The following is a 24686-nucleotide window of genomic DNA, read 5'->3' as shown; positions in this document are numbered from 1 at the left end:
AATGACTTGTATTAACTTGACCAATACAAGTTCTTCTGACAAGGCTGCAGTTAAATAGTGTCACCTGTGAAACTAGCATGATCAGCTGTGGTAAATAGTGAAAAGTGATTCATTAAAGGCTTCATTTCACACATGCAGTCCTACTGACATTAAATGGATCAGGAACAGGTTATACCCCAAAGACTGTGAATTAAGCTTGCTATTATCAATCCATTTTGTTTGCAAAAGGACTTCTAGCAAACCGGGAGACTGTGCCCCATCAGGTCTCTCCAATAACATGAAGATTCACATCTTAATTGGCTTTCCTAAAAGCAAGCACATTCCTATATCCCATAAGATCCTTAATATAGCTTTACACCCAGATCATTGCTTTTATACACTTACATGACAAAGTAACTACACGGGATCAAATCCACCGACTCAGATCCACAGAAGTATCAGTTTGGGGAACCCCCTGCCAAAGAAGGCACAAAAATACCAACAGCAGATGTATGCAGGAGACTAGACCTTGAAAGCTCCTACTAGAGCTATAGCTCCAAGGCTTCCAGGCTACAAGTTTTATGTCAGGGAGCCTCAAAGTTGTGGGATCCCAAGCTCTAGGAGCATGATGAGATTAGCCCAGAGCAATGGCTTATGGAAACTTTATGGTATCTGATCCCTGCTATGGCAGGTCCTGGAAACCAGAACCTCCCAGAAGCCAACCAAAGAGCTGGCAGGAAAATCTCCATTTTGGGCCACATACAGATATCCTTATACTTCTGGGAGAATCACTGCTATCCCAGGAGAAACCATGAGTGTCTAGATGTTCACAATTTTTCTCCCAGAGCAAAAATGGCACTCCAGGAGAAAAATAACTTGGGAACAAGCAAGGTTAAATTACTCTTGGAAGAATTTATTCTGTAAGAATGAATGCTTGTATAATTTACCTTTCTAAAAGAAGTCATAAAACAGTCTTCCACCACCCCACAGTGTTGAGGTCCTACCCTCCCGTAGTGCCCCCAGGAAACAGTGCAGTTTGCTGCTTGGGCTGGACTCTACTATATGCCTACCTCACAATCCCATGCTGTGCTGTACGGAGATAGAGTGACCCTGAGCAGTCTGGGTCAGTCCATCAGGGATGCCTTTTGCACTGCTGCCATCTATCTCCAGGCAGAGTGAGAGAGCTTGCAGAGCATACTGAGGTATGTGCATAGGTCTCCCTGGATGTGCAGCACCAGTACAGTAAGCCCTCTCCTCTTCAATGGCTCAGCATTCAAATTTCTGTTCAGGCATCTCCACATAAGTTTTTCTACCAGGAGAACAAAGCCAGAAGGATTCTCCCAAGTCATTTGAACTTGTGAACTTAGCCTGAGAAGCTTGTCAAAACGGAAACATTTCTGAAATATACTTTGGTTTTGATGGACACCATTTTTCTACAAGAAATGATTTTTTTGAAAAAAATCTTCAACTACTTCTCACAGATTCTCCTGTGCTTACGCTGAGGACTAAATTATACTTGTAATGCATGCAATGGTAGTATTTTGTCAACAGGATTTTAATGGGATTTATTATTTTTGATGAAGTAATCCTTACCATTGCCTGAAATTTGTTCAGTGTGATTATTTTCCTTTGGATTTGCTTTTGTTACTCCTTCATGGAAAATTGTATATTTATGCTGCATTTATTTATTTATTTATTATTAGCGCAGTCTTTGATGTCAGAAATCCTTTAGGTTAGATGAACCTACACACTAAAATAACATACATAAAAATAAAAATCAATGTCATTTCTTTAAAATGACACAATGTGTTTAGACAAGAGAAATATTTTAGTTTCCACATGTTGTTTTTCTTTGAGAATCTTGAAAAGGTGTATGTATATTATTAGAAGTTGTTTTGGATAAAGAAGAAATAGCATATAGTGGAAAGAGATTAGTGGATCTGACAGATATATTTGTCTGAGGCCCCTTGCAACATGCAAGTGAAGGTACAAAGGGATCTGATGTGGGATCCCCACAATCATGCCTCCTACCATCCATGGCAGGAGGCATGATTGTGGGATTGAGCTTCAGATCCCATTGTATCTTATTTCCAGTGCCAGGGAATCCTGGTATTATAATCCCAGGGTCCCCCTGAACCAGCAAGTAGCAAGCTTCTGTGGCTGGGAGACCCCAGCTGATCCAGGCTCCCAGCCACATGGGGTACCCCTGCATCTGGAAGCCTGGATCAGGTGATGGGGATCCCAGCCATGGGGACACACCCCGTGTCTGGGAGCCTCAGCCTCACTACATGTTAAGTCAATGGCATGATAGGAACCAACTATAAAATTATTACACATTTTTGTGTGTGTTAACTTTGTGGCTTATTCCTTGTTTTATCAAACCATTAATTACAAAGATAACATGTAACATTTGCCAGGAACCTTATAGATTAAAAACAACAGGTAAAGCTGATCACAAGAGAGGTTTTGATCTTTACAGGAGTTTGCCATTGATTTGATTTGGAACAGAATCAAGAACTAATTAACCATGTTTTCTCCTCCATTTTACTCTATTGTGATTATCAAATTGTGCTCTTCTACATTGGTGTCTCTCTTTTGAACAAACTATGGAATTTTTGGATCACTGTATAGTTGTGAAGTGCTCTGGTGTTCTACTCTGCTACAATTTTTCATGTTTCACTGCTGACCGGCAGTTGTGATAGTCACTGAAAATTAGTGGAAATCATTTTGCGGCTAAAACTGGCAAGAAACAGTAAGATTTCAATCAAAAGTCAAAGTGTGTTAACATTAAGCATCTCCAGTACACCAGCACTCTTTCTTGTTATATTACTGGCAGCTGGGCAAAAAGTGTTTTTTTTTTAATCTCAGTAGATAGCATTTCTTAATCAAGCTACATTGACATACACAGCACTTTTAAACTACCAAAATCCGAAGGTGGAATAAAACCCCAGTGAGCAGAACACACAACCCCCTGCCCCTTGCCAGCATATTTAGACATTCCTGCACTATTAATTTATTTTCCATAAATAACATTTTATAGCTCCTCAGTCCCATGGTTCAGCTTTACTGATATAAATAATTTATGATACCTATAGTGAGCCAACATGATGTCTGTATAGGCTGGAGGTAAAATTAGCTCCAAAATGAGGGGTATCCCCCATGGTGAGTGACAATTGAGAGGTATGCCCTGAAGTGATTTGGATTTTTAAGATAGTTCCCAAGGGTCATATCCTTATCTTTTTCATTTATGTTCATGTGTGTCAGGATTTGGTATGGACTGCATGTCTTATTTTGTGGTATCCTGACAGTCTATTCTCTTAGTGTGTGTGTAACATCCATTAATGTTAGCAAGAGTTACATGTCTATGTCATGAGGGGCAGGATAAACATCATAATCAGCAGGAGACATGGTTGCAGACCTGGCTCTATATGGATAATCCTCATGTGTATTACTAAATGAATATGACCATGAGGGGAATTTAATAATGGTCCACTGAGCATTTTATGAGTATTTTTTATTTATAAAAAGCCCCATTATGAAATATTCAAAAATCATATATATTGTATTTGATGAATATTGCAAGCTGAATGGTTCCATGCATGTATTTCAATGGACTAAAGCCTGAGACATTAGTGCTTTCACATGCCAACATCTGCATCCCAAACATACCTAGGTGTGTGCACTGCTAAAAGTCCTATCCAGAATTTTTTCATTGACTTTTTGGGCTTGAACTGCTTTCCAGCATTGCAAAAGAGCCTATCAGTGTTTGTAATTCTTGTTAGCCTCCCTGTAATTTTTGTGTGGTGTTGGGAGAGGAAAGCTTTTACCAAAATCCCTAGAATTTCCTATGACAGAACTTTCTGAGATCCTGATAATTCCCCATTGGTGATAAGAGGAGATGACAGGCTACACTTACATTCTCTGAGTACTATGTTACAGTTAGCAATAAATGGGTACATAGCAAATTTACTCCAAGACTATTTTCCTCTATATCAACAATGTCACATGAAAGGAACTTAAACCTAAAAGGTTAATTTATAGAAGCATTCCAATCATTAGCTATGCAGATGCTGAATTTTTCCTGTCTAACATTTCTCCAAACTATATAGTTGAGCCAATAAAGGATATTTTCAAACAAATCCTGCCTTTTTTTTCCCCTTTCTGTGAACCATCATGGGTACAACCGTACTGCATTTTTTCTTGGGAATAAATGAATGCTATTGTGATTTTCATTACTTCATTAATCTATATAACCATGTTTTGCCAAAATGATTTAGGTGTTTACAGCTTAAATCTTCAAGATGCTGAGCAATATGTGCCCAATCCAGCAAACAGCAAACAGCAAAGTGCAGGGTTAATTTTAAGCAAATGTTGTCCCACAAGGCATAAACACTATGGTCTTCAGAAAATAAAATTAAAAAAAAAATGAAGCCAATCAGTTTAAGCCCTAAAACAAACTAGAGTTCAGCCACTGTTTGAGTCTGATCTGCCTTACTATATTAACACTGTTTATCATTTTTTTCATATCCATGAACATACCATAACAGAAACCTAACGCGGTTACTGGGAAGAGGAGGCCAGGGATAGGAAGTCAGCAGAGTCCCTTTAAGGCCAGGGCCTTTGTATCCCAGTGGAGGAGAGGATTACCTGCTGCAAGGAAAGACCCTGCCAGTGCGGCCAGAGTGAGGAAGATCTCAGTTAACCAGAGAGGCCCCCAGCTGGACAGGAGGCGGCAATCAGCTTGGCTGTAGGTGGGAGCAGAGACCCCGAGAGGAGATGCCAGGCCTTGCAAAGCCCAGACTGCAATCAGCCAGCTGCAGAACCCAGCCGCGAGAAGGGAGAAAGAGATTAGCCACATTTGGGCTGCGGGAATAGGAAACCCAGTCAGCTGATGGGGGGGGGGCATGGCTGACTGGAACATAAATGCTCCTTAGAGTGGAGGAGAGGGGCTGTCTCCAGTGGCAATGAGAGACAGAGTCCTTCAGGGAGGCAAGAGTGAAGATACATCTGGCCAGGAAACCTGCTGCCGAAGGAGGAACCTCTGTCAGCAGGGACTGAGGGAACAAACACACTAAGGACTCTTTCTTTCTGGGGCCTTGGTAGGACCCTGGGGATGGGTGTATATGGAAAGCCGAGGGGTGTTCATGCTAGTTCCAAAGGAGCTGTGGGGGACTGAGTACACCTAAGAAGTCAGAGGAGTGTTTGCTTTGGCCCACACATAAGCCCAGGGCGTGGAGGTAGCCTGAGTACCAAGGAACCAAGGACCGTTTATAAGTGCCTGACACAGGTCTGTTTTTTGTTCCTTTTCATTTTTTTTCACTGCTCATTTTGGTAGAAACACCCGGTGGACTGAGGTGGTGTGAGGGGAGGCACAGGGGCCACAGAACAGGGTCCAGCATTCTGTGACTTTTTTTCCCCCTGTGTTTCTTTCTGTTTCTTTTTTTCTATTTCTTGTGTTGGTTCAGAGTGGGAGGCAGGCCCTTCATAGTCAGGAGGCCTGGGAATGGGTCACGGCCCCGAGGGACCAGGGCCCTGACTGAATTAAGGCAGGCTGGAGACCAACCGGGGATGAACTCCCACTTACAGATGGAGAGGGGATAAGATAAAGAAGAGCAGATTCCTTCATTGTCCAGTCAGACCCAAGACCAGGAGAAAGTGAAGTGCATATAGCTAAGACTTCTGAAAGATCTCAATTATAACACCTAGACATGGCAAGCAGGAGAAAGAGGTGCCAGCTTAGGGAGTCAGCGTAGGCATCCAAGTGCAGCCCAGCCACCCTATTCCAATACCGGCAGTCTGAGAGATTACCTGTTCTGCTCTATCTGTATCTCTACAAAACTTGGATGTGGGTGGATTTCAAATTTGTTCAAGAACATAGGAAGTGTCATAGTAGTTAAGACCAATGGTACATCCAGCCCCTTATCTTATCTCTGACAGTGGCAGAAGTGGATGCTAAAGGGAAGCACTGAATTAGACAGATCTAGAGTAACCTATCCCCTGTTTAATACCCATTATTTTACCATTATTGGTTAGGTACAAAAGGAAACCTGTCTAACCATTATGTTCAACAGCTATTAGTAGATAATAGCATCCACTCATTTTATGGTCTGTTTTTGAATCTGGGTCTGCTATCTGCCTCTATCATGTCCCAGGGCAAACAAATTCCACAGGCTAATGACATGATTCATAAAAAAAAAACAACAACTTTATCATGTTATTTTTAAATATGTCACTAACTAATTTCACTGGGTGCCCCCTAATTCTAGTATTCTGGGACTTAGTGAACAACAATCCCTTCTTCACTTGATTTATATGCTTCATTATTTTATAGAACTTTATCCTATCCCCCCTGAGCCTTCTCTTTTCCAAACTGAAAAGTCCTAGCCTTTTTAATCTCTCCTGGTATGGAAACTGCTCCATGCCCCTCATCATTTTAGTTGCCTTCTCTGTACCTTTTCTAATTCTACTACATCCTTTTTGAGATGTGGAGACCAGAACTGCACATGGTATTCAAGGTGTGAGTGCATTTTGTATTTATATAATGGCATGATGGTGCTCTCAGTTTTGTTTTTTATTCCCTTTTTAATGATGTCCAATGTTTTATTGGTTCTTTTGGTCACCACTACACACTAAGCTCACATTTTGATATAACTATGCACAGTGTCTTCAAGATCTCTTTCTTGAGTCATAATAGCTAGTTCACAACCCAGCTGTAGCAGGGAGGTGAAATCCGCCCTGGCTGTGCTTACCTGGCGATGAGCCAATGCCAGAAAATAAGTGGCGAGGCTAAAATAAACACAAGCACGGCCCCTTTTAACCCAGATACAGGAGAGTGATGTCAGAGGTGCACAAAATTTAAAAGGGACTCCAGGACTCTGAAGAGGATGGAAAGACTCTCAACTGCAGGGAGTAGAGGACAAACCCAGAGACAGAGGTCAGGATGGTGGACAATACTTACTGGTGCTGGCACGGAGATGCTGTTGGGCAAACTCTGGAGCAGCAGGCTCAGCAGACAATGCTTGAAAAAGATGACTCTCAGGAGCTACCCAGGAGCGCTGTTGGCACAAGAGTCCCCGGACCTGTGTCACAGAATGAAACTGAAAGTGGCATTTTTGGGCAGAAATCGTAAGTAAGAAGCTAAACTCTGTGCATGGTGGGGAGATGTGACCCAGGTGTTGAGAACCCTGGCTGGGGAAGACTAACTGGTGAGTGGCAGTAGCCCTCAACTAAAGAGATAATTCAAATGTGGGCAGAGACACATGAGGGTTGTACCCACACTGTGAGCAATAACAGCATGAGAAAGCACCCCTGAAGAGACAGTGACTCTAAGGGGGAAATATTGTCAGGTGGCTGAGTTTGATCAGTGATTTTTCAACTTAAGACCGCCTGGATTGTAATAAAGGGACCCAAAGACACTGCAGGCAGGGCCCAAGAAGCTGTCTTGCAAAGGGGAATCCCAGAAAGAGGAAGACTGGTGAAAGGATACCGACTCCTCATTGTGCACTGCTGATTTGGTTTGCTATTATAATGAGTAATGGCAACTCTTTATTTTAAGTTACTACCTTTATTGCCAGCTTAATAAATTCAGGGGACAAGATGTGGAGACTGGTAACCGTCCTTAACTGAACATCTAGGTCCAGAGGGCAAACAGGATCCTCACAAGCCCTAACTAAAAGATCTATTGACCGACCAGTGCAGTTAAGATCTGAGGGTGGAAAGAAATCATCTTGTAGGGGATGGTGGAGCCATGTACTTAGACCCCAACATCAGGGCCGCAGTGTGATTGGTGATATTATTCATTATAAATTCTACCAGCTTGTCAAGGATGGAAGTGAGACTCACTGGCCTGTAGTTCTCAGGATCACCTCTGGAATGCCTTTTCAATGGATGTTATGTTAGTGACCCACAAGTCCTCTGGCACAGATGCCATTTGTAACAGTAGGTTGCATACTCAGGTTACATACACTTGCCAACAGTTCTACCATTTCACTTTTGAGTTCCTTTAGATTAGAACTCTTGGGTGAATGCTATCTGGTCGTGGTGACTTATTAATATTTAATTAATTAATTTGTTCAAAACATCTTCTATGGTTACTTCAGGGTGTTCGAACTCTCCCAATTATCTACTAGGAAGGATTGATCTAGCCTGGGAATTTCTTTAGTATCTTCTGCAGTAAACACTGATGCAAGGAATTTGTTGAGCTTCTTTTCAATGGCTTTGTCATCCCTGATACACTTTATAAACCCTGGTCATCTAATAGTCCCACCAACTCTCTATCTGGCTTCCTGCTTTTGATGTATTAAAAAAATACATTATTAATTTTAGCATCTTTTGCTACATGCTCCTCAAATTCTTTTTTGGTCTGCCTTATTTTGTTTTTACACTTGACTTGCCAGAGATGGGAAACTGGAAGATGCCCACGCACGTGTGGCTTGCATGTGTGTAAAAAGGTGTTTTTCAATATTAATACTTCAAGTGGGATGAGGAATTGTTTTACAATAACATTTGGCATTAGAAATTCCATATCCATTTGAACTGAAAATCATGACCTTTGAACTCAAACAAAATGATTTTGATAAGATGTGTGAGGCCTTATGGAAATGGTCATGAATGGTTTGCACAAATCTCATTTCAAAAGTAAAACAATTTACTCCTGAAAATCTATGGTTGCAACAACTGAAAATGAAAAAGGCTAGAAATCATAAAATAAGAATGACCTTGGGACAAAATGCAAACCTTTCATAACTAACTGCAAAACTCATTTCTTCAAATTAGTATTCTGTAAATAATTTCTTCTCTCAAACATTTACCCAACTCCATACACAAGCAGACAAAGAAAACTTATAAACCATTGAAACATTTTTTTTTCCGTATAGGCTAGAAAGAAAGAACGAGATGTTTCTGATAGTTCTATTTTACACACATGATACTCAAAATACCATGGCTCTAACTCCCAGGGATAGATAGAAGTCCATTTCAAAGTGAGAATTGTGAATTGCAACCTTCTCATTTATGAAGGACTTTTTAATTATGGTTTTGTGACCAAAATAATTTTGCCCATTCCAGATACTAAATAGCAGGATAATTAGGCTAATAGCCATGTTACCTGGGGATAAAAATATCAGGAGATACCTATGCTCCTCTAGTATATTATTACTGTATTTGTGATATGATTTGTAATGTGAAAAATAAATAGCAGAAGCATATGATTATTTCTGTAATCTATCTTACATTTTTCTAAAACTGGTAATAACTAGGATGATTTAGATCTCATAAAAGATAGAAATGTACTACTGAATCTAAAATCAAAGCCCATGAAAACCATTTAATACAAGATATAATCAGATATGTTCAATACAATATCTACCAACTGAATCTTATCATTCATGTGTTATTTTATTCAATTTTATTGTATTTTTTATTTTACTCTATTTTATTTTATTGTATTTTATTTTTTGCCCATTGGTATCATTTGATGTGATAATGGAGATAGTGAATCAGCATTTGCTGGCTCTATTTTATCAGATGCGGTTCTTACAAAATAATAATGGTTGGCATAATTTGCAAGAAAACATGAAAAATATTCTAGAAATTAGTATTTCTAATAAAAACAGGAATTATCAGAGGTGAGCTGAGGACTTTGCCCTAGAACCTAAGTAGACATGCCAGGGACTTTCTCAGTGTTCACTGTCTCCAGCTGTTAACTTAAAGACAAATTCTGTACTGCAACAGCATTTTGACTTCTAAAGTTCTCCCTCATCCCAGCTTCAAGGTGCTAACTCATAAGTAGTGACTCTAGGCAAAAAAAATATATATATAATAATAATTTCAGTTGATGTAAAGTGGTTTCATTGAAATTACAATGGATCAAGGCTAAAGTATGCATTTTGTAGTTTAAGTGTGTATTCATTTTGTAGTTTAAGTAACTATGCAGATTAATGCATAGGCAAACTAGGCACATGCCTAGGACCCTGAGCTGTGGGGGCTCCAGTCCTTCCCTCTGTGGGGGTGTGCAAAGGAACCAATTTGGCATTGTGTCATCATCTCCCCTGTTCAATAAAACCACTGTCATTTGGAACCCCAAGTTGGGTCATGTTTTACTGAATCCCAGTCCCTTCCCTATCTTAAATTCCAGCCTCATTCTCTTTCTCTCTCAGCTCCAGTTCCCATCCTCTCTGCTAGTTTCCTGATCTCCTCCCAATTCCATCTCCCCTTTTCTGCCACCTCTTCAGCCTCTCCTTGCTTTCCTGCAGTCCCTGCTGCTTTTCCTGTGATTTTCTGCTGCCTGTCTCTCTGTTTTCAAGCACCCCCGCCCCCACCGTTTCCCAGCTCCTATTAACCATCCTGCAGTTCTCTCCAGCTTCCAACACCTACTGCCACTCTCTGCAACTTCTCTAGCTGCCCCGGAGCCATCCTCTGGCTCCCCAGACCCAGAGCCCCTCTTTAACACCCACACTTTCCCTTAATCCTATTGTTCCCCCTCTCCATCTACCTTTTCAGCTCCCCCGTAGCTCTGGCTCCAGTCCCAGACTCTGTGCCGGTATACTTCCCTATTCTGCAGGCTTTGGGCATTGTCTTTTAATCAATTAAGTTCAATTAACCTAAAGTTACTCCCGAGCCTCAGTTCTTCAGCCCAGGCCCCTGTAGTCTACCGGTTCTAATCCCGGTCCTGGTAACTTTAACTCCCTACACTTCTACTTTCTTACCTTAACCTTTCCCCATGTATCCCAAGTACACCAAGCACATACATACATACGTATCATAATACCCAACTTAGGAACTCACTTGTGTGTGTATGTATAGGTGGGTGGTATGTGTGTAAATTAGTGAATACACATATATATACTTATGTAGATATTGTGTGTGTGTGTGGTATATGAATTAGTAATCTGCGTATGTGTATTGAATGTGCAGGTGTTGGTAACTGGTAGCTGATTCTATCCAAATTTGGTGTATGTAGTGTGTGTGAACCCGGACTAATTATTTTGAATGTGTGTGTATCTGAGTTGCTAGTGTGAGAGTGCATTATATACATATATATGGCATTGTATATACATATATACATATGGCATTGTGCACATGATATACAAATTAGTGATCTGTGTCTAACTTTTGGGGTGTAGAGTATATGTGCCTGAGCTGGTAGTGTGAGTGTGTATGCCTAATAGGGGTGTATGCACCCAGTAAGTGTGTGCTTAATTGATTTTTATGTGTGCATGTGCAGTTGTACACCACGCCCTCCTGTCTAACAATGCAATATTGAGATCCTGAGCTTTGGCTTGACCTCTCAGGGCAACAATGCTACTCTGCTGGTTTCCTTCTGTAGCACCATACCATGGCTGGTGGGAGCATTTAGCAGCCCTGGTAGTGATGGTGGTGTGGGGGGGGAAGAGGAGGAGAAGAAACGGCCTCCTCATGGCGAGGCATCAGTATGCTTCCCTCACCTGCACCAGGCTCCAAGAGAGGCAGGTGATGTTGCTGGGATGAAAACTGTGGGGTGATCCAGTGCAATGCTTGTGAGCTGGACAGCAATGGAGTTGTTAGCATCTTGCTGGGCCAAGCAACAGAGCCATTTCCAAGCCATGGGGGTGGTGGGAGCATTCAGCAGCCCCAGCACTGGTGACAGCAGGAGATGGGGATTGGGGCCATGAGGAAGAGAAGGAGGAGGAGGGGAAGGAACTGCCTCATTGCAATAAGCCATCAGCATGCTGCTTATGCCTGTACGGGGCTCTGGGGGAGGCAGGTGACACTGACAGATGTGTGTTCCTGTCCCCTTCCCCACCAATCCATCTCTCACCACACCCCTGCCCATAGAGCAGGGATAGAAGCCTGTTGTGGCTGATCACACCAGGCCTCTAGTGGCAAGTCACAGCTGTGCAGGGAAACAGTCAGAGAAGGGTTTAAGCCTTAAGGCGTGACTGCTCCAGACTCTAAGCTATCACTAAGTGGATCACCATTTGTAAGGTTCCTAGCAAAAGGTGTAACAAGGCCCTTAATGTGTCATTGCACATGCATTAAAAAACACACTCCAATACCACATTAATACAGCTACACTGGTTCAAAAGCCAGTGTACATGGAGGTGCATCTCATGATGGTGCTGCCTTGTGTTGTATAGATATACCTATAGTGTTGTTGAATATTAATAGCAGGAGCAAGGTCTTTGGCAGAAACAATTTAAAATCAACCGTTTGCATGCATGTCCATTTCCTAATGATAATGAAGTCCTTTCACCCATGCTTAATTTTTTTGCAGAATTCTTTTGTTCTTGCCTGGTGTTTTTGGCCCTGGTTATCCTGCTTCTAATTTAGGAGGCTTTGCTGAGGCTGAGCTTGAATCTTCAGAACTAGCAACTTTCATACTGTCCTATTAAAACATTTAATGATCATGACTTCAGGACCCAACCTGAACTTCTCACCTAGCAGGCTGTTGTCATCCCTGCTCTGTTGTATGGGTGTGAAATTTGGATGAGATATTGGAAACACTTGAAAGCTTACATCCATGATATCTTTGAAAAATCCTCCGTATAAATTGGAAGAATAGAAGAACTTTTGCATTCTGGCTTAAGTAAACATCACCAGCACTGAAGCCACATTTATACAACATTCACCTGTCATAAGGATACCTGACAACCAGCTCCCAAAACCAGGTCCTATAGTTGCAACTCACCAAAGGCCGCAACCACTCAATGTGGGCAAAAGAATAAATTAAAAGAGACCTTGAAAGCCTATCTGAAAAAATGAGACATTAACATCAATACCTGGGAGACTCAAGCATTGAATCATCCTCAATGGTGCTGTTAAGTACAAAAAGGCATTGTTCCTTTTGAGCAAATTGACTCACTATGGAAATGGAGAGACAAGAGAGACAAAGGCAAAGAGCTGGGACCTGATATCACCAGGTTCTACCTCCTCCTCCCAGAACTATTTTTTCATGCCTGTAGTCAAACATCCAGATCTGAGATTGTCCTTCACAGTCATTTACAGATTCACCAATGACTTCCTTATTTGTTGGAATACTGTCATCCTTGTATTGAGGAACTGCCAACAATTAAAACACTGAAGTGTTTACTATGAAATGGACTATCATGAGCCATTGTTTCCTTTTTCTGTTTCTTTAACTTAATCTACATGCAAATTGTCATACAAATATAGCAGGACCATTGCTACATTGATGTTTCATATATAGTTACAACAATTGTGTTCATTTATATTGCTAAGGAAGCATGTATATGTAACCATTATATCATAACAGTGGATTAGTACCCACAGCCTCCATGTCTGCATGTCTTGCCAATTGAACACCTATTGTTCTATAAAATAAATGACTCCTTCAGTAGCATTGGGTTGCAAAGTCAAGGAGTTCATCCAGCTATCAAAACAGACTAGCAACCAGGGGATCCTTTTAATAAAAATAGAAAATGCTGCATTTTGGCTACATTTGCACTTACGTACTATAGAATGAGGGAGATACAGAACACCTCACCATGAATATCTGTATAAAGCATCATTAAAAATGTGCTAGTTAGTTAATTCTCATTAAAATAAGCTAATGCACATTAAGCATCATTTACAAACCATAAGCACTTTTACACATGCTTGGGGGGGGGAGGGGGAGCTTAATTAGAGTGTTCTCAGAACCACCCTAAAGCACCACAATATTTCTTATATCAGTGTCCCTGCACTTAAAAATGGCACCAGAGGTGCTTGAACTAAAGCTCATTCAAGTGCCTCTGCTACCATTTTGAAGTGTGGGGACATTGATTCATGACATGCAGGAGGCTGCTGGAGTGTGGTAATTGCTACAAGGAGATTCAATTAATTGAGGTTCCACACTTATGTACAGGCTCATTAAGTCAGGTTAACGTGCATTTTCCAGGTACCTCACAATGGAGGTACTAGATTTAATGTGTATTAACTAACACACATTAACGCATGTGTAGATGTGCTCAGTTTTTAACCAATTTCTTTCTTTCCTTTCTTTTTTTGGCTAATGTAGGCACTTTTTGGTTGACCAAAACCTTTGTACACTTCTGCACTGAGTACTATTAATTATATTCAGGAAAACAACAACAACATCAGAAAACATTTTTTTTTATTCCAAATAATATCTCACTTAAAATTTAGTTCAAAATTGCTAAATGTTTTAAAACTTTTTAATGGCCTCAAAAGTAGCACTATATCTCCCAATCCTCCCCTTCTTTACCTCATGAAAATATTGCAACTGTAATATTGCTGATTTGGAAGGGAATAAAGATATCCCTTACAGTGCTTTGTGACACTTGCAGTCCCATGAATGTCTGACAGCAAATCAAAAATACTAAAGTGCTAAGGAAGGTAGTGATGTATCTTTGTTTCAAGTTTGCCTCTCAGGCAGGTTTTTACAGTTGTTCAGGGCTCTAATGAGTCACATTTGAGTAGAAAAGAGAATTAAGTAGTATGTACCTGAGACACTCAAGAGGAAAAAATGCCTTTCTTGTGTTTTGGGAGTATATTTACAGTACTATAGCTACATAGGAAGAGCCTCTAATGATTATTATCCATTTAGTTCAGCCCTCAAATCAACTGGAGACAAGATCAGAATTGAAATATAGACAACATTTAAAGGACAGCAGGACTTTGGAGACAAATTACTGGTTGAACAAAGTTATACTTGTTTTTAACTGGAGCCAATGAAAGGGACTTGAGGGAAACTATGATTTCAGATGGTCCTTTTTTTGAATTTAAGAATTTATTTTTAATTTGAAAATTAAGGACCTAATATCCTTTCACTTTTGGAAACCAGAATTGTTAATCCCAAAATGACAGGTTGCACCTTTGAACCCTTGCTGGTTCAGTTGTTAAGTTTAAATTCAAATTGGATTGAATTAATTCCAGGAAAACCTCATGCACAATCACTTCCAAATGCCAAGCTTTCAGAGATTATTTTAAATAGACAGTCTCAGATTAATACTATATTTACTCAAATGTAAGGCAACCTTGATTTATAAGATGACCCCCCAATAATTAGATTCTGTATAGGAAAATTTATAGACTTGTTATAATTTTATAATTCCAGGTACAGAATTTAATTATTGGAGGTTTGCCTTATATTTGCCCCCTTCCCACTGCTACAGCAGGGGGAAAAATCTGGGGGGGTCAGGTTGGTAGCCCCTTTGCTTCTGCTCTCCTCCAACTTTTTTCCCCTCAGCTGCCCCTTCTTCATCTCTTTGCTATCAGACCCTGTTCTCACTAAGCACATGAAGCTGATGATAAAATTTAAAAACATTGATCTTGAAAATAAATATGGCTGTAACAATTTGCATATAGAACCTATGCACTTAGTTCAGCCAGGATTGATGCATATTACCTTTTTTTTTTAACTGCTTCAGGTTTCAGCATAAGTACTCTTTAAGCACACTTTTAGGCACCATTTAGGTACCTACTTATATCTAGTACAAATCAGGCATGCTATTAGTCCAAAGCCAAAGGCTCCTGATTTACCATACGGTAAGTACCACCAGAGTCAACAGCATTTCAAGCCCTGGTGACCCCAAAGTTCATAATTGCTCAGTCCAAGTATGTACTCCAGATACCCCTGACAAAAAAATCCAAGTGCTAATTAGCTCCACATTGATGACTGGAACCATGTGTTCTTGTCACAAGTCCTGGAATGCTTCAAATAAATAAATAAATAAATAAATAAATAAATGCAGATAAGGTGCAGAGCAACATGATTAAGCTCTGCTCTATTAAAGGGGGGGGGCACATTAATTATATGTGCCAGACCAAGAAAGGGGGTAACAGAGGGATTCTGAGTTAACTATTTGAGACCCTATTTGGTCATTTTTGCAAGATATTTAAGGTTGCAAATGGGAAAGAAAGGCACATTTCAACTGTGAGAGTGAAGAGAAAGTTGAAAGGAATGGATGGGCAAGTATTTGGGCTGGAGCTTTGGTCAGCTGTCATGGGCCATGTCAGTATGCACTCTGCCATACAGGGCCAGGTCAAAAATTCTTCCTCCACCTGCAACAGCTCACCAAAACTCTCTAAATGGTAGATTTCTAAATTTGGGAGAGGATTGAAGCTGTTCTATGGGCCCTGGCCCTATGCTGTCACCATCCAGTAATCCTGACTTCAGCCCAAGGGTCTCCATGGAGACCTGCCCAGGAACCCTGCAGGCAGGGTTGCACTCAGCTAAGCAAATGGGATGGGGTTATGGGCGGGTAGGGATCAGCATCTGGAAGCAGGATAAGTGGGCACAGCTAGGGCCAGGGGGTGTTGAAGCATGGGGCTGGGGCTTGGGGGCAGAGAAACTGTCTGTTCATGGCATGCCCCCAACCTGCAGAACTGGTGCCCATTGCAGGGATGTGTAGACTGCAGATTGCGGCTCTGCCCCAGGCCCCAGCCCTGTGCTATCATTCCCCTATGAACCAACGCCTGGCCCCAGCCACTTGTCCCACTCCTAGTTGCTGCTCCCACTCACCTGCAGACTTATTCCATTCACCCAGATGAGCCTAACCGTCCCTTGGGGTCCCAGCCAGTCTGCATGGAGACTCCATCTATCCACTCCCTCTGGTGCTACCAGTTATGGGTGTGGGGTGGATGGGCCAGGGTGGCCAAGCATTAGGGCTGGGCCTGGTGGCAGTGGTGACACTAGTGGCAGCAACCAGATGGAGCTGCTACCACAAGGGCTGCCAGGAAGTGGAGTCTAGCTGCCACACTGCCCCAGCCCAGGGACAGCAGGACCAGCTGCACGTGCGACAGCACCAGCTGCCCCAGCATCTAGGCCAGGAGGAGCTGAGGGACCCACTTCACACTGGATAAAATCCTCTGGCAGGCCAGAACCTGCACATGTTGAAAAGTATGCAATGTAGTGGGTTACGCATGACTTGAAAAAGAGTTGTCAGTGAGGGGCACTATGCTTAATAGGCACTATGATATATCTTATTCTGATAGGCTGCAATACATTAGCCTTGTCATAGGTCCCCATCAGCATGTTTGCCCATATGGACCATGTGTTTTATATTTATGCTTAGTATTGGCTGAATTTAATCAAATTCATATTTGATTTTCATTCAAGCTGCTTTTTACAGAAGTTTAATGACAGAGAATGTATTTAATGAGGTTTCCTTGTATGTGATTAAAAGACAAGAGGATTTCCTTCTCATACCAATTTGGGGGAAAAAATACTTCATCTTGTATTTGAGTAAATATGGTCATAGGGCATGTGGAGAGGTAGTTGTGCTCTGGTCATATATATGAAACCTATAGAATGTGATAGATTCTCCCTGATAGGGAAAAAGGTTTTATAATACAGAGCAAATAATTGTCTTGTTGAGAATGTTCAAGCGGGAACATTCTGTTTTTGTGGAAGTCTGCAATCCTTAACAATTTATATATATTATTTTTTCTTATTAATAAAATATATGCTGCTCACTGGAATGTCTATATATAATAGCATATGGTTATATCCAGGGCTGACCCCTCAAAAGTGAAGGGCTCGGGGCAAATCAGCCTGTGCGGGGCCTCCTTACACCATGTGGGGACTGTGGGACCCCTGCAAAGGCCGGGCTTGGGTTGGGGTCTCCCCTGTGCCCAGGGGGCAGAGCGATCTCTGTGCTTCTGCACCATGGGCAGAGCCACCAGCACCAGGTGGGCCCCATGAGAGGGACCACAGCTCTTCTGCCTGGCTCCATAGGGGCCCCTCACTGTACAGGGCCCAGGTAGGTTGCCCCAGTTCTCTGTACCATAGGGATGGCCCTGGGCAGGGAAGTCTATTGGCATTGGCAAACACTGAATCAGATCATCAGCTTAGAGACATAATACATACTCCTACACGTCTTCTACTATATATATAATGTGAAAAAATCCCAGACTCTGTGTTTGAATATTCAATCCAATCCAAATGTTCATAAATGTAAAAAATTTCATTAGCTTTAATTTTGTTTCCGTATTTTTTTTTTTTTCCAGAAACCTTTGCATTCATGGATTCTGTGCAAATAACCCCCAAGGCAGTTCTGAACAAAACCTACATAACAAGGCCTCTTCTTATTATTTCAGCTAGATTTTTCACATTTAAGAAACATGGACAATTCAGATCAGTATGCAGACATGATGGTGCTTATTTGAACCATAGTGTAGCTGCATAAAACTGTAGTGAATTGCATGGATTTGCAACTTCTTGTGTGAAGTGGGAATTTTGTCTTGTTCTAGCTTTGCTTGAGTTTCAGAGCTATTTTGCAATCACTAGTTTTGTACAGGAGCCTAATATGGTAGTTTATTATACAATGTACTAAGTAACTCTGCTTAACTAAAAATACTGAAAAAGGCATAGCAAGTATGGTACCATGTCCCCAGTTTTCAGATCTTTACATCTTTGACATGAAAGAAAAAGGATTTTTTTTTGATTAAACAAATAACGTAAAGGAAACTGAAGTAAATTATTCTTCTCTATAGGAAAAAATAGAAATCATATGAGGATAATACTGTGTTTCTACTTCTGTCTGGCAGTTAAGATCCTATGACCATTTCTCTTTGATCCTACTGATAGGCTTGGTATCTCTTTGAAGCAGCATGGTACAAACTCTGGGTACTAGTTTATTAAAGCTCAAGTTATCATAAAAAGCAAATTCCAACTGAGTACAAGATGATTCTAGTAAGATCCCTTCAAATTGTTTACAAAGAATACCTCCAACTGACCAAAAAAAACACCTCTGAAAGGATAAGTGGCTTATAATTTGTTTTGAAACATTTTACCTCTCTTTTCTAAGAAACTATTAGTTTTCCAAATTCTTTTAATACAAAAGCTATATGGGCACATTTTCTCATGTCAATGAATGGCACAGGTGTAACTAACAGAAATCGGCTTCTAATATTTGAAGTCATTTCTATATACAGTCAAAATACAACCAAAAAAATCTACCCTTTAGCAACTTCAAAATTATCGAAATTTCATTTGGAATAAAATGTTATGTTACAGTATCGTATGGTATGTTAAGTTACATGTGGTGGTCAAGCATTGGAACAGGCTACACAGAGAAACTCTGGAATCTCCATCCTTGGAATTTTTCAAAAGCAGGTTAGACAGAGTGAGATGGTTTAGTCAGGAAGGAATGACCCTGCCTTGGACAGGGAGCTGGACTAGATGACCCTCATAAGGGCCCTTCAAACCCTACTTTACTATATGCCTGTGATGTTATGCTGGTCTCGCCATCACTTTAAATGATGTCATAAGAAGCATATTAAGAAGGACTCATAAGCAGGGCAGAGCCACACTTTATACACTCATTGAATCTGAGATGCATAAATAGATAACAGAGAGCAGATAGGTAGATGATTCCTTTTGGAATTACTTCCATGTCAGTAATGACTCAGTCTCTCAATGATTTGGAAAAAAAGATGGAGGGTGGCAGAGCAGGTCTTTGAAAAGCAGAGATGGATACTATTTTATTGACATGTGGCCATACAAGATCATAACAGGAACTTCAGTTTTACAGGCTCCATTAATGACTCCCTTCCTTCCTTACATGGTATGAGGGTCTACATTTGTAAAAACACTTCATGATGTAAAAGGACAGGAGTAATTTCTTTTCACATACCACATTCCAGATGCATCTTTCTCTAAAGCAGCACCCATATCAATTCAGCAGTTGCATAAAAGTATGTCCTACCAAGTCTAAATTGTCTTCCTGTTAGAACCTTACAATAATCAGCTGCAGCCACAGAACACTCCTGATGTACATTAAAGTGGGGCATATAACTTTATTGAATGGGTCCCACTTCTTCAAAGCAAGTCCTAAGTGTGGAATGAAAGCTGGCAAGCTCTTGTTTGTCATTTTCCTCAGGTGAAATCAACCGATTAGGAGAAACTGAAAGTCCTCTTCTACTGCTTGGAATTGACACCTCCAATTTATAATCAAACCTGGATTTCAAAGGAAATAAGGAAAACAGATTCACCTCTGGGAACAAATTTGGTGTGACAGAATATTGGGGATAATGTCCATCACATGATAATTATGATGTAGTTGTGGAATCTTAGGATGTATTTGGTGAGATATTTCCAGATGAGATGCGAAAGCATTAATGTCATTTGTAGAATGCAGTGGTGAGATTTCAGCAGGAATCTTGTGCACAGTTCTCATTGTATATGTTCAAGAGAGATGAATTCATACTTGAACTGTTATAAATAAGGCTACAAAACTTATCAGAGGGATAGAGAACATGCCTTACTACATAAGAAGGGCCAAATTGTCTAGCTGAGCACAATGTAGAGGGGATTCAAAGCCATCTTCATGGATGAAGGAGTGCTAAAGAAGTATATTGGCAAAAGAACAAATGGATATAAGCTCTCCATAAATGAATTTATGCTGGAAAGTAGAAGAATTGAAATAGCCTTCTGATAAAAGTAATGGGGAAAAATAACAATTTTAAGATGGAGCTAGATTATAGAGTGTGGTAGCCTGTGAAAACAACACACTAGAATCAATGGTTTAGGACAGGGGTGCTTGACATCCAGTCTGTGGGCTAGATCTGGTAGTCTGGTGGGAGTATGATGGCCCCACTCCTGATGACAAATCTGATGACCCTAGGGAAGCCCCAGGCCATGTGCGCTAGATCTAGCAACTGATCCCACCATGCAGGCCTGGGCAGGTGCAGCACTGGGTCCCAGGGCCTGGTCCTAGTGTTGGAGGCTGGAAGGGGGTTGGGAGAGAGCAGTACCAGTCCCCCAGGACCAAATCCCAGTATGTGATAGGTGCAGGAAGGCCGGGTGCCAGACCCCCGGGGCTTTATCATGGGGCATGGGAGTGGTGCCAGGTCCCAAGGTCTGATCCAGCTTGCATATGGAGCAATATGGCCTGCCATGGGCTCTGTGTCACTCACCTGGTCTGTGGGACAAAAGGTTGAACATCCCTGACCTAGGAAATCCCGTCTAGTCATATGTCCTCTGTTCTTATCTACTAACACGAACAATTAAGAATTTGGGAAATACTGTACTGGGACAATGTACCATGGCTGCATTGCTCACTTCCATACTGAAGTTTCCAGATCTCAAAAATGACATCAGCCATAAGCAATCAACAGTATCTCAATGCAAGACCACTTCCTCCCTCTGTTTCCCTCCACAACAAAAGTTCATAGAGCTCTCTTCCCAAATTACAAGGTAAAAAACAGACCATCTTAGTCTTCTTGGACCTTCTCCTTTGCAGACTATAACATGGCTTCTCACCTTCCCACTGCCAATGCAAACATTAGTAACAGCAGAAAAGCTAAACATTTTGGATTGCTTGCTTTACTGTTGACTTGTGTATCTTTGGAGCTGTCACTATGAGTCTGTTATTAAGAAAAGGTTGCCCATGAGAAAGTAAGTAGCCTTTTATGTAAACTCTCCTATCATTACAACATTTCCAATAGAACTCTATGACATATATGCATCTAACATAGTCATGTTTATCACTGAATTGTTTGACCCTGATCAGACCTGAACAATATGATAATAAAACACCTATACATATTAATGTCCTGTCTCCACTAACAATCTCATCACTGCTATGGTAGGAAATACAGTAACACAATTATTTATGCATAATTGTAACATGAAATACTTTCATTTTGTAGTTAAGTGATGAGAGCCAAATTAATGCAAAGGTAAACTAGGCACAAGCCTAGGCCCCTGAGCTGTGTGGGCTCCAGTTCTTCCCTCTGCAGTGGCAGCATGAATCCTCTCCCCTTTGCATCCTCTCCCCTTTGCCAGCCTTGCTGCTGTGGTGGCTGCTTTCTAGCCACAGCCACAAGCCCCACTCTCCACAGGTGGCAGCACCAGGGTAGGGAGGGGAGGGGTCTCAATGGCCTGGGAACCACAAATTTGTTTGCCTAAGACCCACTAAAGGGTTAATCTAGCCCTGTAAGTGACCATTGTATATTAGGGCTGTGTGAAGCTTTGGGTGATGATTTGATTTGGAGAGATTTGGCCCAATTTGGTGTCCAAATCTCCAAATCTGAATCAAATCAGGAGAGCAATAAAAAGGTCTGAATTGATTTTAAGCCTCCATATTGATTCAGAAAAGATTCAGAGAGCTTAGGAGAGATTCGGGTAGTCCCTGCTTGTTGTCTCATTGAACTGGACCCAGACTCTGTGCTGGTAAGTAGGGTGAGGGGGGGCTGGAGGGGACCATGGGGTTCCTCACCAGACCCCACCCCCGTGCAGCATGGGGCAGTGGGGAGTAGTGGAGGCCAGCGGGGATCGCCTCTCTGCCTGGCAGGAGCCAGTGAGTCTGGGGCTTTTTGTTCTTTAAAGAGCTGGGAGCTGGGGCCAGGTGGCACAACTATTGATGGGGCTGGGAGAGCAGGCAAGGGATGGGGCTACTCCAGTTCAGAGATTCAGCCAATTCGGCAGTGGCCAAATCTCCAAACCAGATTCAGCCAAATCCATTCAGGACAGTGATTAGAATCACTGAATCGAATCACTGCCCCCGAAATTGGTTGAATCCAAATCCAAAGCAAATACTAGCCACTTTGCACAGGCCTTTTGTATATTAACACCCAAATAGCTGTATGCCACTTTGGGCCCTGATTCAGCAAAGCTCTACACATAGACTTAAGACAATCTTAGACAAGTACTTAGTTATATCCTTAACTCCTTTTAGCAGTTTCAAATGTACACTTATGTTGTACTTACCTGACCAAGAAACTCTGTGAAATAATCCTTAATATTATGATAAGCATTTGAAAATCTTAACTTTTTAATGCTTCAATTTTAGTGCTTCAATCTTCTGCATCTCCCCACCCCCAAAATGCCCTCTAGATCTTCTAATCCCAAAGTCCCAAAGTCACTGTCAACACTACAGAGTTAACCTTTGCAACAGGTAAGTCAGAATTCTGGAAAGTCCTCATGTGTATCTGACTTGATACATCTTTTTCTGCCTATTTAGCTCTGGAAAGATTATTTTCTAGGGCTGAGATTTATCTGCCCCCTACATTGTTGTTACAAACTGAAAATGATGGGTTAGAAAACAAAGGAGCCTAAATATTTGGGGGCGGTGGAGGGGAGTTTGTGATACAATTTGAATTGGCTTGGACAGAAATTGTTTGTGTGTTAACCATTAACTAGTAAAATAGCATGAATCATCTCATACCATTGCATTCAGCTTACAAAGAGGCCTTTAACAGACAGAGAAAGTTATTTATAAAAATATTAATTAGTAAATCTACTTGCTCTGTCCTACTTATTTCAGGGGACCTCTTACTGGGTAATAGTATGAGTAATAGATGCCGGGTAATAGATTCTGAATACAAATTGGTACTTTTTCAGTAGCTTGTCATGTCAGCCATCAAAGTTCTCTTGGTCATCACCAATATCCTATTATCGCTACAAGAATTGTTAGGGTTTTTCATTTTTTTCCCTTTTTTCTTTGGCATTTTTATCCTTCAGTTGATAAAGGGAGCACAGTTTCTTTCACACTTGCCTAAAATACTGTTTATTGGCCAGTCAGATGCCTGTGCCCTTCTGCAGCGCTGCCAACTCCCCTTCTAAGATAATGAGCATATCACTTCTGCAATGCATCTTTTCTCAACCGTATGGTGCCTGAGATTCCAAAGCCATAAAAAAACCCCTCAAGTCTGTACAGCAACATGATGTGCTGCCACCAACCATGCCACTAAGTAGAAGCTATTAGGCTATTTCAGTGCTCCAATAGCTAGTAATATTGAACTGCATGTCCTGGGGTAGCTCAGAGCTAAAATTGAGCCAACTCCCCCTAGGAGCATATCATTTGAATGTAAAATACTGATGCCAGTCACTCAGTATTAAAGATTAAACATAAATAGAAAGATGAAAGTTAAAATAAAGCAGCTGAAATACATCACAATCCCATCTCTTTTTGGTACATCTTTAAAACAGCAATTGATGCATTTTTTAAAAATAGAACCTTTAAACATTGAAATAGTATATGATACAGCCACACCAACAGCCCAGTCTTTATAATCCTTGCTGTCATTTGGTTTTCTAAACATATTTTACTGTAGTGTTTACATATTTAATTTCTTTATTTTTTAATTGGAGCATAGGGATATATTTGTTATTGGAGAACATTGAGGTTTTTTTATAAAAGCCTAATTAAGGGGATATTGTTTCCTGGCTAATCAGATGGAATCCATTAGAATCACAAAACTGGTTATGATAGCTCTCAAGCAATGGGAAGAATGATGTGGCATGTATTTCCACTGGCTTCAAGTGTCCCCAGGCTTCAGTTCATAACATCCAAACCTCTAGAAACAACCACCTGTACTTTACATGTGGCTGTGGGTTAAAAACAGTGTTGAACTGGCTAATATTGGGTTTGGAGGATGCTTCAGTGCTAGTGGTCTTGGAATATGACATTAAACCACAAACTTGTCTCTGATGGCCTTCCAGATGCAAGCTAAAGTTGCTAGCCAAATTCACCTCTCATTTATGATGGTGCAACTCACTAGTGTGCCACCATCAAGCCAATATAGAGAGATTATAACAGCCTAATGAAGAGAAGAATTATCCCTTTGTGATGCTTTGAAAACAAATTGGTGCTTTTATCTTCTCTGAACAGACTGAACATAAGGTACACTTGTTGCTCTTAAAAACATTCAATTTTTCCATTAGCTAATTAGGTAATACAATCTCAGTACTTCCTGTTAGAAAGAATAAGGTATTACAAAATGGTGTTTTTGGACAACTGTTCAAAATGCAAAGGTTCCAC

The sequence above is a fragment of the Crocodylus siamensis genome, chromosome 10 (genome assembly GCF_052110815.1).
Source record: "Crocodylus siamensis isolate JL-2025a chromosome 10, ASM5211081v1, whole genome shotgun sequence".
NCBI lineage: Eukaryota > Metazoa > Chordata > Crocodylia > Crocodylidae > Crocodylus > Crocodylus siamensis.
Note: the sequence above shows the minus strand (reverse complement) of the source record.